The following is a 19,712-nucleotide window of genomic DNA, read 5'->3' as shown; positions in this document are numbered from 1 at the left end:
AAGTTTGAGGTTAAGTATCCTCGTCTTTTAATGATTTACCTATCATTTTTTTAATTAATGAGTTCTCTATAATTTTTTTATTATCTCATCTACTTGCGCTTTTATATAATTTGAAGGCCGTTAGCAAAAGAAATCGTGCTAACATTTCATGCAAGAAGGGGTTATGGTATGGTTCTCGAGGCGGTTACAGATTGATAGAAGACCAACTCGTAAGTAGCATCCCTATGTTTATTTGATTTTTTTAATCACACTTGGACTTGATACACATTTATATATATAACTGTTACCTTGTTATTGTGTAGGTGTCAAAGGGAGTGACCGACTTGAATCGGCACGTAACTTATAAAGAAGGGCACACGCCTAAAGGATCCCGACCATGTGACAAATATGATCAGGAAGTCTTGGCCAACATAGTAAGCATTATTTTATTAAGACGAGTTCATTACTAACTTTATTATTTTAGTCACAAATATAATTTGAAGTTTATTTAATATATTATAGGAGAAGGTATTGAAGGAGGTACAAGAAGGGAAATTCACTCCCAATGGTCGTGATGACGTTCTTGCTAGAGCGATCGGCCGACCCGAACATCCAGGTCGATTGAGGGGCGTCCCGTTACATGTTGGAGTCACGAAATATTATGGGACAACTCCCCCGAAAAAGAAGAAAAGGAAGGCTAAGGGTGAGAAGGCTGACATGGTACCATTTATTCTATTATTTTAATTTAAGTTCACATGTTATTATTTCAAACAAATTGCTTAAACATTACATGTTTGGCTTGCAGGTTCAGTTATTGGCATCCGTGATACTAAAGATGAATTCTGGAGGCAAGCCTTCCGAAGAAGAATTGAAGATGATGGAGGATGTCATTAAAGAGGGTAAGGTACAACAGATTGGTCAAGAGGCCGAGAACACTACTACCTTGACAATACATGAGGAGGAAGTATCGGTCAACGAGATTCAGAAAGATCAGGTACCTACTGCTTCTGAAGTTTTAACAACTAAAGTCGATAAGGTAAATATATGAATTCCTTATTTTTCTTTTCTTTTTTTTGGGTAAGATCAGGGGGTTTATTCCCTGCCAGCTCTAATGCTATAACTTTTGACATCGTGCCATTGGTTAATTTTATTAGGTAAATGAGTTATTCTTCAGGCCATAAACAGGAAGGTAGTTATTCTTACTGACCCTAAATCCGCGAAACCTGTGCGTGTTGGCCGGGGTCTCGTAGACTTGCCCACTAAATCAGCGGAAACTTTATTGGTTCATGGCGAACCACTTTTGCCTAATCATAGAAAAGTGGAGATAACTCAAGTCTTTGAAGGCCTTGAAAAATTTCAACTGCCCGTCGCAGCTCGTGACGACATTACCATTCTGGCAGATGCATAGAGAACCAAGCGAGACCTTTAAGGGCTTGATTATTAAGTAAGTTTATAATACTGATTTATTTATAATAACATTAAGTTTTAATTTTTATTTATAGCAAAAAGCTCATTTTTGCCCCAAAAATATGAGTTTCTGCCTCCTTTTTTTTTTTATAAAAAAGGGCCTTTGAGAAGAAAAGAGCTAACGAGGATCTACCCACGAAAGATTCTGATGATGGCCCTACTTTTATTACGATAACAGGGGTACGTGCTCAAATACAATACCTTAAGTGCAAAAATCTGTCTTTAATAATAATACGTGCGCAAATACAATACCTAAAGTGCAAGATTCTGATGTGGGCCTTCTCGTCTCTTCGTTTTTTATGTAATAATAGGTCCCTCGCCAGCCGGATAGCATACAATGTGGATACTACATTTGTCCGTTCATGTTGGAGGTTATTACGCGAAGATATATCCTTATTCCAGAAAAGGTTAGTAATTTAATAATGTGTTTATTACTTTTTTCAAATTAGAGCTGATGTTGTCTTGCTTGCTGCTATACCATGATGTTGCTATGCTGAATGATGTATGTTGTTACACTAATGAACAACACTAATGCTGCTGTCAATCAATAATGTCTTGTCTTTGTTTTTTCCGCAGTATGTAATCAACGCGCCACAAGTACCTGAGTATAAAAGGCACCAAATAGACGAGGTAAGGGACTTGTTGGGCAAATACGTCTTAGAACATTGCAATGAAGATTAAATGCATGATACTTAGAGCTTAGATCAGCTTAGTAAATTTTTTGTTGGAGTTAGGGAATGATCTTTGTAGATAGAGCTAGGGGGATGCACAGTTTTAGGAATCTTAGTTCATGTAAAGTGATCAAATTGTTAGTATGAATTAATCTGAAAGTGAAACAAATTATAAGTATGATGCTGCTGTTGTGGTTGAATTGTATATATTGAGTTCTGATGAACCCAGCTGTGATTTATGCTGCTGCTGATATATGCAGGATTTTGAATGGCATGAAACAAATTTCATTTTAAAAAAAATTACGAAAAAGTAATAAAAACGGTTACTTAAACAAACCGTTGTAAATACCTTTCATAAATACCCGTGCATAATTTTCAACAACATGTTTTAAAAGAAGAACCGTTGTAAATACCTTTCACAAATACCCGCGCATAATATTCAACAACAGGTTTTAAAAGAAGAACCGTTGTTACTAACAATTTCAACAACGGTTATGTTCCGTATACCCGTTGTTAAAAGTCTTCACAATTTTGGTGGGAAAGATACAACAACGGTTTTTTATATTATAACCGTTGTTATATCATTCACACCAAAATTTTGTCAAACCTTCCACAACGACTTACTCGCAAAAACAACGGCTTTTAACCGTTGTGAATAATTTCCACAACGGTTTTAGTAAATAACCTAACCGTTGTAAATACCTTTTACAACGGCTGCTTTAACAACGTCCGCTTTTTGTTTTAACAACGGTTTTTACCCGTTGTTATAGCCTGTATCTGTAGTAGTGATGTTTTTGGTTTTTGAAATTTTCAAACTTTTATGGATTTTGTTTTTATGAAATTAAAATAACATATTTTTGGGATTTTTCGAAATTTTTCAATTTTTTTATGCATTTTTGAATATAAATTTCCATCCCCCACTTTATTTTAGACATTGTCCTCAATGTATATGTAGGAGTAGGAATGAAAAAGAAATACATGTTTTTGATTTTTGATTTTATGGAAATTGAAGTACAAATGCAATGATATGATATGAATGAATGCATGCTCTAACTAAATGCAAATCTAGAAGACATATATAATAAATGAATGCAATCTAAACTACACTAGATGATGCATGTTTTCTATTAAGCTATGGTCACCTATGATCAAACCTCCCCAAATCGATTTAAGCACTATTTCTAGCGTAGAAAGGAATAGGTTTGGTCATTAGTGACTATGCATGAATGCAAGTTTATATGCAACTATCTACATGATTCATGTGAGATATATTACAATGCAAATGATACTATATGAACTAATTAATGTGAATGCAATATGAAATATTTCACAAATGCAAGCTAAATGTATATGTATAGCTAAATGCAAGTGTAAATGTAATGCAAAGTCAAAGGATAAGATATCTTACAAATGGTGGTTTTAGTGAGGACTCCACCAAACTCATTCCTTGTTGCCATGCTTATTGATATTGTCCATGTTGGTCAATGCTCTCAATAACCGGTCAAAAGCTTGAGCATAATCTTCAAATAAGCAAAGATAGAACCATGGCCACTTCAAGATGGAATATAGCCAATCTTCCACAGGGGGCTTTTCATTGAAATTCCTCCCCTTCACTTTGGCCTTTTCATCATAGCCTTTTTGGCTCTCCAAATTAGCAAGCTTAAAATTCTTGTCATCGGGAGGCTTCCATTCTCTCCCGTCTCCCTCAAAAATAGTGATGGTGATAGCATTCGGATTTATCAATCCTTCAAGAATAGAAGGAGAATTCTCATAGCATTGATGACGGGATAGCTTAGGAATTGAGATTGTGGGTGCCAAGTCTCCACAAGTAAGCTCATTCATAGCTTTGATCTTGAGCTTCTCCACCAAGTACCTTTTATATGACAATTTGACTTTTTGGAGAAGGTTTACCATATCATCTCCAACAATCATAGGTTCCATGTTGAGTGCGAAAAGGTCTTCATGGTCAATAGGAAAGAGGCATTCATCGTCTTCATGGAAGCATACCTCAAACTTCTCAAGGATGGGCTCCTCAAGTGAGGCAATATCATAACTCCTTTCCTCTTCTACATTCCATAAGTCATTGAAAGACACATATTCCGCATAAGCTTCTTCCATAGTCTTGTCATCATCGCTATCTCCATATGAATCATAAATGGGGGCTTTACTCCTCCTCATCAACTCTTTCTCCAACACCTCAACATCCACATCAAATGACACACCCTCATCGTCACAAAGGCTAAGAGTACTTGGCTTACTCAAACTCATATCTTCTTCATCAAATACCACACTTTCATACTCACAAGAGCTCAAAGAGATTGGCTCTTCCCACTTCACATCTTCTTCACCAAAGGTAATTACCTCAAATTCACATTCATGGTCAATGCTCAAGGATTGGTGGAGGGGGGGGGGGGGTGGTTGGTTGGGTGGTTTCTTGGGAAGCCTCCATTTGGGCAACTCGAATTGCCAACTCCTCACCATAGGTAACAATGCTTTGGAGAACATTGTTCCTATTTTGGCTCTCCTCTAGCACTTGTTTGAAGAAATTTTGTTGATCCCCCATCATTTGGAGAACCATAATTTGAATGTCAAAGTTGGGCTCATCTTTTTGTTGTGGGTAGGTGTGAAAGTGGTCATATTGTGGCATTTGGCATTCGTTGTAATATGCGTCTTGGGTGGGTGGTTATTGTGGGTATTGGATGTGGTGATTTTGGTGGGGAAAATTGGGGTAGTAGTCAGGATTTTCATTATATGAGTAGTAAGGTAGGTTTATGTTGACTTGCTCCTCAAACTCCCCATACCCATTGTAGTCATACTCAAAAGAACCACCACATACTCCATGTACCAAGTCTTGGGTCATCATTATAGCCAAGATAAAGATACAACTACAAACATGGAAACTACAATAAAACGGTAAAAACGAACCTTGAGGAACAAGTTCCTCAAGGCTAAAGCACAATTAAAATAGACAAACAAGTAAGAACTTAATCACATAACACCGTCCCCGGCAACGGCGCCATTTTGATGGAGAGTGTTGTTGGGGCTCTCAATCAAACACATTATATTTCTCAACAAACAACTAGTTAGCGGTTAAGTCGAGATCGATCCACGGGACAATGTGCTTTGAGTTCTAAGTCTATCTATCTCAATTTATGCTAGTTTCACAATTGATTTGGGTTTGTAGTTGTGAAAGCAAGAAAGTAAAGCAAGCAATGAATTAAAAGATGTAAGCAATTGATTAGAGACACTAGGATGTCATGGGATCATAGGGGTTTCATGGGAGTAGATCATATAAACATGTTCTAAATTAGATACAAGCACTTATTATTGTGATGGGGTCGAGTTAGTGTATATCTTACAATCCCTAAGAAGGTTTGGGTCCCGGAGCCGAATCGATTAGATTGTACAACACCTACAAGTCGACTTAATCCTTCCTATTCAACTCTATGCATGGTCTAATGAGGCTCGAGTTGGTTTATATGCTTACAAGCCTCATTGAATAGATAGGTGATGGGTAAAAAATGCAAAGATTCATAGGCTCGCATTTCATCAAATATAACATGTGCATAGGTTGAAATCACAACAAGCAAGCAAATTAATTATGAAAACATATTAGATTAAGCATAGATTAATCCCCATGTTTATTTTCTCTAATTCCCCACTAATCCTAGTTAAGAAACTACTCACTCATTATCATAGGAAACATGTCATTAATGGTGTCAATCATCACAACAAGTATAAACATGATAAGAGAATGAGGAAATAAACAATAAAGAGTAGAGAGTAAAGAGATTATACCAAACTTAAGATGAATAAATGGAAAGGAAAGAATAATAGAAGAGAACTTGATTGATTTATGAAGAGTTGTCAATTCTCCAATAATAACCCAATAATCTTCAATTACCCAATAATAATAAATCTTGAACAATAATTAAGGAAAGATTAATGTGTAATTTGTGGAATGATTGAGATTAATCTACTCTAATCTACTCATAATCTTATCTAAGGAAGGTTTTTCTAATCTAATAGAACTTCCTACTAAGAGGGCTTAATCTCTTGATTATTACAAATGGAGTATATATAGTGATACATTATTAGGTTAATCAAGGGTAGATTAGTAAATAGCATTGCTAAGTGTTGAGTAGGGAAATGCAAGTCCCGAAGGAAATGCGCATATCACGTTGCTAGTCCTACCACGATCCGCTCAGATCAGCTTGGAGCACGGCTAGTCTGTGAAGGAATCCGCTCGGATTGGCATCGGGATGCCCGGATCATAGTTTCCTAATCCGCTCGTCTTGGGAGCAAGACGCTCGGATTATGGCGTTCTGAGACGCTCGTCTTGGGAGCAAGACGCTCGGATCATGGCGTTCTGAGACGCCCGTCTTGGGAGCAAGACACCCGGATCACTGGGCAGAGTGTTTCTCTTTTTTAATGTCTAACAATCCGCTCGTCTTGAGTCTGGCACGCTCGTCTTAAGTCTGGCACGCTCGTCTTGAGTCTCGGGACGCGCAGTTTGGCGGCCAGTTTGTCTATTTGAGCTCGGATTGTAAAACGGACGTCATTTCCTCATCCGAACGCCTATTGGAGTGATTCAAAAGCCTAGACCACTTGATTTTTCGATGCCGTTTCATCTAGCATACTTTAAGAGCCAAATAAGAAACTCTTGGTTTAGGTTCCGAGCAATTTCTTCTTGTACTGGCTTCCTTCTCGTCATCCTTGCTTTTAAGCCTATGATCCTTCTATATATATACTCTTTATTCCTACATACTTGGTCATAATTCTTGCCTCCTCTTCATACTAGTCCATCCAAGATTGTCAACAAGCTTCCAAATATGCACGGGAGACGGGAATTCCGCCTCATTATCTCCTTTCCTATAAGACATATAAAATGCATTAGGAAAGCAAAATAGAAAGGAATTGACGGATAAAATGGCCATGAAATGCTATATTAGTATGCAAAATAGGTACAATTAGGGGACTAAATGTGCGCAATTAAGAGTCACATCATCTTCCTAGTATAATTGGGGTCCGGGTATCCTCGGCTATGTCTAAGATAATGAAATCTGATGGTATAAAAAACTTGCCTACTTTGACGGGCACGTCTTCTAGGATACCTAAGGGTCGTCTAACCAATCTATCAGCTATCTGGAGGGCGATATTAGTCATTTTAAGATGACCCATATTAAGTTTCTTACAGACAGAGTAAGGCATGACGCTGACACTGGCTCCTAAGTCACTGAGAGCCTTATCTATCACTTCATTTCCTACGGTACAGGTAATAGAGAAACTATCCGGATCTTTCATTTTAGGTGGAGCTTTATTGAGAATTAAGTTACTAGACTCTTCCATAAATGCAACAGTCTCAAACTCACTCAGCTCTCTCTTACGCGTCAGAAAGTCTTTCATGAATTTTGCATAAGAAGGTACCTGGGTAATTAGCTCAGTAAAAGGAACTGTCACCTGAAGATTCTTGACCACATCCACGAATTTACCGTACTGTCGCTAAACCCTAGCATCTTTCAGACGTCCCGGATATGGAATTCTGGTAACAATAAGTGGGTCTGCGACTTTCTATTTACCTTTGTCTAAACGTGGCATCTCCGCAGCAGGGGAAGATGACACAGCAGCGTGTTTAGACTTCGAATTAGTGTCTCCACTGTTGCTTGTACTCGATCGAGCACAATGTTCACTCGATCGAAAGCTTTCTTCATGGGAACTACTCGATCGAGGAACACAAGGCTCTCGATCGAGATCTTTAATTTGGGCACTCCTCGATCGAGAACATTGATCACTCGATCGAGGAATTTTGGAGGAAAAACTTCTCGATCGAGTACCAGCTTCACTCGATCGAGAGCATGGAAGATGTTTAGCAGCGACGTCTTCAGTTTGTTCTTTCAAAACAATTTCCGGAACTTCATCAACAAGTATATCAGCATTTTCCGGCATTTTTGGTCCATCATAAGTAAGACCACTTTGGAGATTTATTGCATTAATCGGATCACAAGGAGGTGAATGACTAGCTTGGTTCATTTGCTCGGATGTAAGTTGTGCGACTTGATCCTGCAAATTCTTCATAGAACCTTCATTTTCTTCCGCATTTTTCTGGACTTGAAGTGCCAAAGATAGCACCAAAGATTTCAGTTCTGCTATTTCTATATTTGTAAAGGAAGGTTCATCTTGTTGCGGCATTGGATCAATAGGACTAGAAGTACTTGGTACGGCCATATCTCCGTAAAATTGAGAGAATGAGACTCCTTGCTTGAATTGTTGATAAGCATGGACTCGCTCTACCTCTGCCATACAAGTGATAGGATCATGTCCTTCCGCACCACATCTTCCACAAATCACTTCTTGCTCAATCATAGAATGGACCTGCTCATGTTCACCTGTAATTTGTAGAATCTCCGGATTGACACACCTCTCAATAGGAACTTCCACCTCAGCTACAAGAGATTTACCAGCTCTTTCATCCACTCTTCTACCTCCTCTGGGATTTCCATACTCAGCTACATGAATGGCCATATCTTCAATACGATGCCATCCCTTATCATCTTCAACATTTTTCTGAAAGCTCCTTTCGGCCGCATTATCCAATATGGCTCTTTGATCAGCGTACAACCCATTGTAGAACTGGGTGCATAGAAACCATCGTTGGAAACCATGATGAGGTACAGAGCGAACTAATTTCTCGAACCTAGTCTAGGCTCCATTCAGGTATTCGGTAGGTAGTTGTGTGAATGTAGTGATTGGCCTCTTAATGCATTAGTGCGTTGCGGTGGGAAATACCTTCTATAAAAGGCCAAGGCTAGGGAATTCAAGTCAGTAACACCAGCAGCTTCCCTATACAAATCTCTCAACCATTCCCGGGCGTCATCCGTCAAAGAAAAAGGAAAAAGAACTCCCTTGACCCTATCTTGTGTCACCCTAGCAGCTAAAGGAATGGTGGAGCAATACTCAGTAAACAATTCCATATGCTTACATGGATCCTCGCCAACTACTCCCTTGAAGAGATTTGTCTCAACCAACTGAATGTAGGCAAGATGAATTCCAAAGGTGCCCGAATCTGTATTAGGAATCAAGAACCCCTTAGGAGAGAATCTACATTAGGTTCTGAGTGACTGGCGATGTTCGGCATTTTAGTAAGCGAAGTTGTAAGAACAACAGATATGTCAGTGCCCTCTCCTAGGACAGATTACATGCATTATAATTATAGCACTAGAGAAGAATATGAGATCAGTCATAAGGAATGAATTCCTTGAGACGAGAGACAAACTTAAAATAAAGCAACAAAATTACGCCACTTCCCTGGCAACGGTGCCAAAATTTGACACGGCTGTCGCAACCCTATCAAAAATAAATCCAACTGGTCCCTATAAAATGTAGTGGAGGCACTGGGTATCGAATCCACCGGGAGATGGGAAAATGTATGCTAAACTAAGTCTGTCTAAGTAAACGTTTCTTGGGGTTTTGATCATTTTAGTTCTAAACCACAAAGTTATAAAGAAAGAGAGTAGAGAAGAGACAAGGATTAAACTTTAGAGAAATTGGCAAATAAAGAGAAATAACTAGGATAGTCGGTTCACCATGGTTTTTTAGGAGTCCAATCTAGGGTCACAGGTCAGCAGAAATTCGGTCTGCAGGGTAATAAAAAGGTCCTCTCAGTCCGTTATTCGCCTTAAAACATTACTAGCTTAGCTTTCACCCTCACTAGCATGCCCTAATGTTCATTGCAGGTCTTACCCCTTCCAATTTCTCGATCTAGGTCAAGGTGTACCAATTCAATTAGCTAAATACGTCGACTCACGCGACTAATCGCTATTAAATGCAATGATTAACAACACAAACCTAATTTGCACCAAACCTTAATCACCTATCATAAATCCCTAATTACCATGGCTCCCCTATGTCCTAGCAAGGAAGAATTAGCTATTCATGATAGATATTGAAGAAATAATAATAGCACAACAAATAAATTGAACGTATTAATTAACAAAGAGACAAGAGAAAGAGAAATCAATAGAAGGGATGAAAACAAAAATGAAATTGCAATATTAATTAATCGAAATAAAGATTAGAAATACCGAATACAAGAGAGTAGTAATGGAGTAATTAGGTTTCAAGAGTAGTGTTTTAAGACAAATAATGAGGGAGAGGAGAAGAAGAGATGCCGTCGTTTTCTGTCCTCTTCTATTTATTCTAAGTTACAAATTAAAAATATCCAAAAGATGCTGAAAGATTGCGTAATTAACTAAGCCTCTTGATCGAGTAGAATGAAACTGCTCGATCGAAGACAATACATGGCAAACATCTCGATCGAGATAACTAGGTGCTCGATCGAGGAACTTGAAATATACCCATCTCGATCGAGTAAGCTAAGTACTCGATCGAGTTCTTTCTTCATCCAAAGGAGTTCGATCGAATGGTTTAGGCAACAATCTGGTCGATCGAGAGCAACAGCACCATATCAGCGTAGGTGCACTCAAAGCATCTTCCGTAATCACCTTCACGCATCTTTAAGTGACAGATTCCAAGCTCCGATTTTTCTTTCTCCAAAATGCATGCAAATGGGACAGGTTCAGGCTCGATTATGCTCCTCTCCGGCTCATACCTGCAAATAATACAAGATAGACCAAAGTAGACAATTCGGAGGACATTTGTAGCTAGATGCCACATAAATAATATAGAAATGCGTGTAAATATAGGGTAAAACCCTTATATAAAATACATGCATTAAGCAACAAGGAGGATATTGATACTAAAGGCCTAAGTAGATAGAACAAATAGAATGGGCAATGATGAAGACCCCCACGACCCCTCAATGATCCCCAAGGATTTTGAGGCAGTCAAGAGAAGAGGAAGCCAAGCTGACCCATGATCCGGGTCTCCCAAGAGCAGCCCGAGCGTCCTGAAGAGCAACTCGGGCGTCCCGAGGCTCAGACCGAGTGTCCCACAAGCAGGACGGGCTGTTCCTTATGCAGTATGAGCGTTCAACATGGACAGGTCGTGAGGCTCCTTAGGGACTTGCAAGGCGTCAATCTTCTTCTTAGGGACTTAATTGTCATTTAAGCCCTTAGTTACCCTAATACTTGTACTTAGTATAAATACCCTATTGTGTTAGAGGATTAATCACCAATTCCTAATCTAGTTTTAGTAGAGCTTATTAGTATTAATCAGGTTGTAATTACACAATTCAATCTTAATCTTTCTTTCATCATTCAAGTATTCTTAGATTTAGTTGGGTAATTTGAAGACTATTTGGGGTTTATTGAAGAATTGACAACTCTTCATCATTCATCAAGTTTTCTTCTATTATTCTTTGCTTATTATTTGGATCATCTTAAGTTGGTACAATTCCTTTTATCCTTTGCTTAATTATTATTTAGTGCTTTACTCATTCACCATGTTTAACCTTGTTAGTATGATTGACACCCTTATTAGCATGTTAACCTTGATCATGAGTGAGTAGTCTTCTAGCTAGGGTTAATGGGAAATTAGGGGAATTAATCATAGGGGTAGATCCATACTTAATATAATATATTTTCATAAGATTGCTTGCTTGTTGTAGTTTCAACTTATGCACATGTTATGCTTGATGAAATGCTTGATTGACAACCTAGCATGAATTTCTTATCCATTCAACAAGACTTGTAAGATATAAACTAACTCAAGGCTAGTTAGACCATGCATATATTTGAATAGGAAGAAACTTAGTCGACTTGTAGGTGTTGTAAAGTCTTGACCGACTCGGCTCCGAGATCCAACTCTTCCTAGGAATTGTAAGACATAAACTAACTCGATTCCACTACAACAATAATTTGCTTGCATCTATGTAAATTTGTTTGTATGATCTTCACCATGATTCCCTTATAAACCCATGACACCCTAGTGCCTTAATCAATTGTTTACAAACCCTATTTGTTTACTTGCTTTGTTTTGCTTTCATTTCCTTACATTTCATTGTTAAGTAGTTTAGATTGCAAACCTCAAACTCAACCCAAATCGTGACACCCTAAGACGTAACTCTCTACAACCGATAAATCAATACAATACCCGTCCCTTGGGATCCGACCTTTACTTGCCACTCTACTAAGAGTAGTTAGTTGAGATTATAAATATTGTTTTGATTGGTAAGCTTAGACGACAAAGTTTAGACCGAATCACTTAGTTATATGTATCTTTTTCTCGTTTTTTTTAATTTGACTCTGAGTTTGTAAATTGGTAGGTATCTTAGATCGTTTAATAGCAGCAAGAAATTTATTTATTTCCTACATCCTATTATAATTGGCAACTGTGTGTTGATACTTTTCTAATTCCATGTGTATATATTGTTGTACATTGGTGTTTGATTTGCCTAGGCTTGATGATAGCACTAGTAAGGCTGATGCCTGATACTATTGCTTCAATTATTTATTTGTTTTTGTTTTTTTGTTATGTTAGGGTGCCATTATGCTTACTGCTTTAAGGAAAATTCATAAAAGCGAAGGGTGTAGAGCCTAGTGTATTCAAGGAAGTTGTTGCAGAGGTAGGTCTATTAGAAATTTCTTCGAGACAAGTTTTGAGCTTTAAATCGAAAATGTCCTGTCATTCATTACTCTTCTTTATGATCGAAAGGGTTGGCAATCTAAAATCGGTGTTTCATGTACAAGCCTTGTTTGATTTGGAGACTAAAAAGCATGATCTCAAAAAAAATAAAATGAGAGAACTACGAACACTATAAGTGCTTTGGTAGGGGTTATTTCAGATCAGTCTAGCTAGATAATTCTAACTATGTGAGTCTTCCATTTGATATGAGGGAATATAACAGAATTTGTTGATTCTTAAAAATCTTAACCATGTGATTTCGGAAACTGATAATTAGTTCGCATTCATTTTATTGAGCCAATGGGTCTCACCTAAAATCGATTGTAATATGGGCGAAGTTTTAGACGGTGTTGAGAAATTGCATGCTTGTGGATATGACATTGTAAAATTACAGCCACACAAATGTCTAGGTGCAAATGTGTTTTATTTGCCACAGCAAGCCCTATTGTAATGTAACCTACTACCCAAGACAGGTTTGTTTGTACCAAACATAGAAGGAAAATATTGCAACTTGCAGCTAGAACTGTTCATAGGTCGTCCCTTTTGTATGTACCGCTAACAGAGCACTTATATTTTATTTTACTCTTTTTAGTGTTTTTAATTTTCTCATTAGATTTTTTGTTGAGAAAGTGTAGGTATGTGGGTGTGATGCTGCGAGTACTTGGCTATAAAAAAGATGTCCTTGTCACCAACAAAAATGGTTGCATGGCAAAAATTCTGGCAGGTCGAAGGTAAGACTTCGAATCTTTTAAGTGATCGGTTTATAGCTTCCTAATATTTCAAAAATCTTGATTTGGTCAAATAATGTTAATGGTATCCGGTGTTGTTTCTACCTCAAGAGTTTAAAACAGCAAGTGGTGTGGACAATTGATGTGTCCATTTTATATATGATTTTACCCCTATTTTAGCTTTATTTTACATGTCATTTGCACTAATGCTAGTGATTAGGTGACCTAATTCCATATTCTAGTTGTGTTTGCTTGTTTTCATTATGTTTTGTAGGAAATTAAGCTTTTAGTAGCTTTTCCCCGTCAAAGTAGCAAGCGCACGAGTTCACGAGGCTAACAAGACTAAGCATGACCGCGGAAGGGTGTTTAGGTAATTTCCAAGCCCGAGTAAGAAGCATGGAGTTTGGGTTGATGAATAAGTGAGGAAATGAAAGTCAAGCCCAAAAGAAAGTCCAAACACCAAGTCAGTTGGGAAGCTTAGGATGCCAAAATGATGCAATTAACTGGGTGATTAAGAAGCTTAATGACGGAGCATAGGATACCTTGTGATATTCAATGAGTAATTAAAGCAATTAATTGGAAAACCTACGACCCCGATCGGGGTGGCCAGGCCCCGATCGGGGCTACCTTGCTCTATGAATTTTATGTTATGTTCTTATTTTACAATAAATAGGGCCCTTAATCCGTCATTGGAGGATATCTTTTTACATCTTTTTACACTCTCTTACACCTTTCATATAGCCTTAAGCACAAATTCTCTCTAGTTTTCATTAGTTTACATTTGGTTAAGCATTTGCTTTGTTAAACAATTTACATTTTGTTTAAGCATTTGGTTCTTTATAATACAATCTTTCCATTCAAAGTCATTTGGGTTTGTTATTCAAGTTATTCTTATTCAAGTTCCAAGTTCTTTTGTTACGGTAATTTCGATTCTTGTTCATTTCGTTAATGCATTCTTCATTATAGTTATTTCATAGTTTTCGTCATTGTTATTAGCATTGCAATATTAGTTTGTTATTACATTTTATTATCAGATTATCATCACTAGTTTATCATTAGCATTTCATATTACACTTCTCATCTTTATCATTTCACTAATTCATATGTTATTGTTGGAGTTAGTGTCCTCCACAATAGTGCGTTTACATAATAAATCTCATTAAAGGAATATTATCAGATATTTAATTATTTGATCCTCGTCACTTGATTAACGTAAATCGATAACGGTTGGCTGACTAGAGTTTGACGTTATTTTCGTGAGACGGCGGTGATCAACTGACCCCTTTCGGTCACACCTATAGGAACAAACCCCAATTGATAACTAATTAATCGTATGAGATACAATTTATTTAGTCCCTTGATTTGTAGACTAAAAGGTTAGTCGATTATTTTATAGAGATTTCGAGTTGCGAACCCGAGGCACGACAGTTATTATTTAATTATGCGATAATTGAATAATAAATTATGGGAGACGAGTTTTTGTTAATTAATTGTTAATTCACTAAAATTGTACTAATTGATTAATGTGATTAATATTAGTACGTAAAATAATATGTGTAGCGGTACAGGTATATTTACGGAGTGATTTGGACGAAATTAATAGGGAAGCATTTAAACATGAAACGATGTTTAAATAAAATTTACACGTATTTGTACGACAAATATAATAACCAAAATGCACCCGTAAATGGGACATTGGACGTACAGTGTAAATGGAGTGTAATGGATGATCATGATCATTACACTTTGCTTATTTTTCTTCCATAATTGTCATGTGATCATTATGTGTGTCATAATGTGTTAGACAATAAAATAAGGAAAATGAATCCTACACTCCACTACTACACACTCCACCCGCCACTTCCTCCTACATACTCCAAACTTGTTCTTCATTTTTGCACACTACTTCACTACTTCATTTTGCATGTGAACAAAGTTGGTACATCTCTCTAAAAATAATAAAAGCTTTTACTAAGATTAGTTAGTAAACAAAATAAAATAATTACTATAAAATAATTACTAAGATTGTTAGTATTAGTTACATATTATCAAGGGTTAATTTTACAAGTATCTAGTTAATACTTGTAAGATAATTTTTGGGTGTAGTTCTTGGGTGCAACTTGAAGGAGACTTTCTTGTTGAAGGTTTTTCTAGGAGGATCATCCATCTTCATTTAGCTCAAGAACAAACTAGAAAGGTGATCTAGTTTGTGCCCATATTACCATAAAAATCTATGTAAGGAAATTGTTTTTCCTTAACTTTCCTTTTTATGCTTTTATATTTGCATGCATGTTACATAGATCACCAAAATGATAAATTATGAGATAATTTATTTTTTTATTAGAGAGTCTAATATGGATCTATGATCTTTCAAGTGGTATCAGAGCTTAGGCTTGTAATTTGCATGTTGATTTTAAGCATATTAATAAATTATGAGATAATTTATAAAAACTCAAAAATTGTGTTATAAGAGGTTTTAGCACGAAATTTTTGGGGCATGCACACCTACTGATCTCAAAAGATTTATGGTAAAGTTTGGTGATTTATGAAGTTATTTTGCTATTTTTAATGATTTTTGGTAGAAAACCGAGTCAAAATGTCGTATTTTAGTTATAAATTGACTAAAAATAGTTAAAGGATGATTCGGTCCATGGAATTTTTATGGTTTTTCAAGCATGTTTTCTACTGATTGTATGCAAAATGTTGAAGGTTTGTTTGAAGTTTTGCATGTTTATTGATTTTATGAGATTAAAGTCGATAAAAGTGAAATAAATTAATCATAATTTTGAAACGTTTTTTCCTGCCTATGATAAATTTATGTACATTTAAAAATATTATTTAAAAGTTAAAAGTGAAATTTAAAATGTGTTTTCACCTTGTTTTGATGTTTATTGGTTTTAGTGGTTAAAAACCGATAAATATCGATCTTTTTCTTCATAAATTTCATCCGGATTTTTGGGGAAATTTTTCTGACATTTTGGTGTTCTTGGGAGTGTTTCAGAATACTCAAAATTTTTGTTTCAATTGTTTGGGTAATTTTTCAATTATTTTGGATTTTTACTTAAAAATTATGATTTTACCGATTGAATTAGCAAAATATCACCAAATCAAACTAATTATTCATCATAAAATTAGTGAGGACTAATTTTGAGGTCAAAAACAGTTTGGACAATTAGTTTGGACTTAAATGAGATTTAAGAGTTGATTACTGATTTTTACAACTTAAAAATCGATTAAATCCACAAAAACCGAGATGGATACCAACGATTGATTGATAGGGCGATTTTGGCATCTTTTTACAGCATTTTAAGCATATTTATTTAATTTGAATCAATTATTGTCATTTATTTAAAGTATTTATCTTGTTGTACCTAGTATGGCCTAGTTTATTTTAAGCGTTATTACCCGAAATGAATGGGAATATCGATTTGTTTATAATTTAAATACGATCTCGTATCGTCGGTTTGTAATTAATTAATAGTTTCATTTATTTTGTTAATTAATGTATAATAGGAATAGCTATGTAATTCAATTGTAATAGTTATTCTTACCGGCGTTTCCAAAAGACGGATTACATCGAGATGGAGTCTATTTTTGGAAGGTGTTCCAAATCCCATAAGAAGGAGCCACTTTTGGAATGAAGAGGCAAGGGACCAAGGAGTTGGTTTCCGATATGTAATAGTCTAGTTTTATTAACTAGGTCGCCATACTAGGATTTATTAATATGCTTACTTGTTTGCTTGTTTTTATTTTCGCGCATGCCAAAATCGCCATTCAAATGCATTTTATCTTCGCGATTGTCAATTCACGTCATTTACATTCACCGACTTAGTTCACTTATAGGGAATTTATGACTAAATTGACAAGATCTCTCACATAACTAAAATTGAGATTAGCCTTACCAATTAGTAACACCTATGAATCTCTTGTTCATTAGAGCCACGCTCGCCCAAGCGGGGTGTTCTCTTTTTACCTTGAGTAAGTAGGGTGGTAAGCGGTTATCACACGCCAAAATTGGTTGGACTCAACGGGATATAAGACGGTCTTGTGTTCCGGGGTTAGTAGATGGATTTAAGGAAATTCGTCGACCAAGAGTTCTAGAGGTAGAATTAGTCAATGCGACTTACCGAATTTACACAATTATGGGATGTTTCGCCCAAGCGATGCTCATTTTTGTTTAATATTTGGGTCTTGGAATCATTTATATAATTTAGTGGGAGATCATTATATAAATGTTAAAACTTGTTAAAAATGTTTCACAAGTAAAATTAAAACATTGAATGTTAATTTTTCCTATTTTTCGTTCATTCTTATAAATGTATGACATCGCGCACTTCATCCTCCTTTCTGTATTTATTGTTATACTTGTTTCATTCTTTCATAGAAAGCGGTTTCTTTGAAGGAATTAATGATTGGTAACATGATTTACCAATTCACCTACATAAGCTTACAACGATTTTTGCGGTTATTATACAACTTAATTAACGTCCATACATGTTAAAAAGGGGTTTCATGTTGCAAACTCATGTTACGAGTTTAAAAGGAAGTCACATTTTATCAAGAGAGTCTTGATTTCGGAAGTGACACCTCCGTCATGATGATGACATATTAGTCTTAATTACTTAAGTGTAATTCAAAAGTTTGCGAAAAGAGTTTTCAAAAACACTTATAATACTCCAATATGATACCGTCAAATGGCTCACTTCGAGAAAGGCCAAATCGATTGTTTATGCGCTAAAGAGTTTAGGCATATGATAACAATTGAACGGTTAGGTAGTCCAATTTTGCAAGAAGTTGAGATTTTGCCACATGTTACACTCACTTTATACTAATTTACTCTTACTAAGTGTATAAAATATCACGAATGACATGAAGAGAGGTCTTCATGAGATTCATTTTTGCTTGATTGAAGCAAAGAGGAATGTGAAAGTGAGTGGGAGTTAAGAAGTATCAACCCTAGATGTATGCGATAGAACAAAGTTGAAAGAGACATCTACTCAATGGATAGGCTAGTTCCACTATCTTGGTATGAGATACCAAGTACGGGGTCATTTCTTTGTAAAGAAGTTTACATGAATTGATAAAACGTAAGACGTCTAGCATAGGACATTTTCGTATCGAAGTGGTGCTAGAGTAGCAATGATTTCGATAAGGACAAATGTACCTAAATTTGGTTTTAAAAGAATGTAATTATCTATGTTTATACATAGAAGGCATTACTCATGTGATTTAAAACAAAATGTTGTACCTACTCCTATGATAACTTGGTGGTTGGTTTAGACCACTTAAGTTAGAGGAATTTTACATTCTTCACGAAAACTAAATGTTATACTATCTTGTAGATTTTAAAGTCTCTAATCTGGTGAACCAAATTGATCAAACCTCAAGTAAATTCGTTTCAAACGAGTAAACGAAAAGCACATTGAACAACCATTTGATTGTGAGTCTTATGGTATGTGTCCATGTATTATGTTTTTCTTTTGCAGAAAAGAAACACAATAGTGAGGTGATTGACCATATACATACGGATGCTTAAGGCCGATAGTTGGTTAAATATATATATATATATATATATATATATATATATATATATATATATATATATATATATATATATATATATATATATACTTCGTTACTTTTACCGTAATGTTAAGTAGATATGAAAACCTCATATCTATTTAATAAGACATAAAAGTGATTTTTGAAACGTGGAATATTTTCAAAATGAAGTAGTAAACCTAAAGCACGTCAAGATCAAGATGTTGATCGGAAGTTTCAAAGTAATCACTTTGAAGATCAAATGGGTAATATCAAGTAATGACCTTGATAATCACTAAGAAGATTGTGAACCAGTTCACATAATACCTTCTCCTTGGGACACCATAGAGTATGGTGTAGTCAAGTATATAAACCGAACTTTATGAGATATAGTTTGTGGTTTTTCGCAATTTTTGTAAGCTATTTTCTCACTAAAAGTTTAAAACCCGACTATAATAGCCTAAATGACTCCATATGAGATATGGATAGGGAGAGTTCCTAACTTGTCTTTTTATACATTTGGGATCATAAATGTTTATGTTCAGAACCAATTTGTGTATTTGTGAGGGTTATCCAAAATTGAACCACTTGGTTTTTACTCCCCCAAAACGAGAACAAAGAGTTTGTGGCTCATAATCTGTCTTTCCAGAAAGATTTTCATTTTCGGAAGAAGAGTGGGAGAAATTTTGAACTTACGGAAGTCCAAGACCCACAAACTGAGTATAATGCAAGAAGACGTTCTTTA

Source organism: Silene latifolia, chromosome 4, assembly GCF_048544455.1.
Source record: "Silene latifolia isolate original U9 population chromosome 4, ASM4854445v1, whole genome shotgun sequence".
In the NCBI taxonomy this organism is placed as follows: Eukaryota; Viridiplantae; Streptophyta; class Magnoliopsida; order Caryophyllales; family Caryophyllaceae; genus Silene; species Silene latifolia.
Note: the sequence above shows the minus strand (reverse complement) of the source record.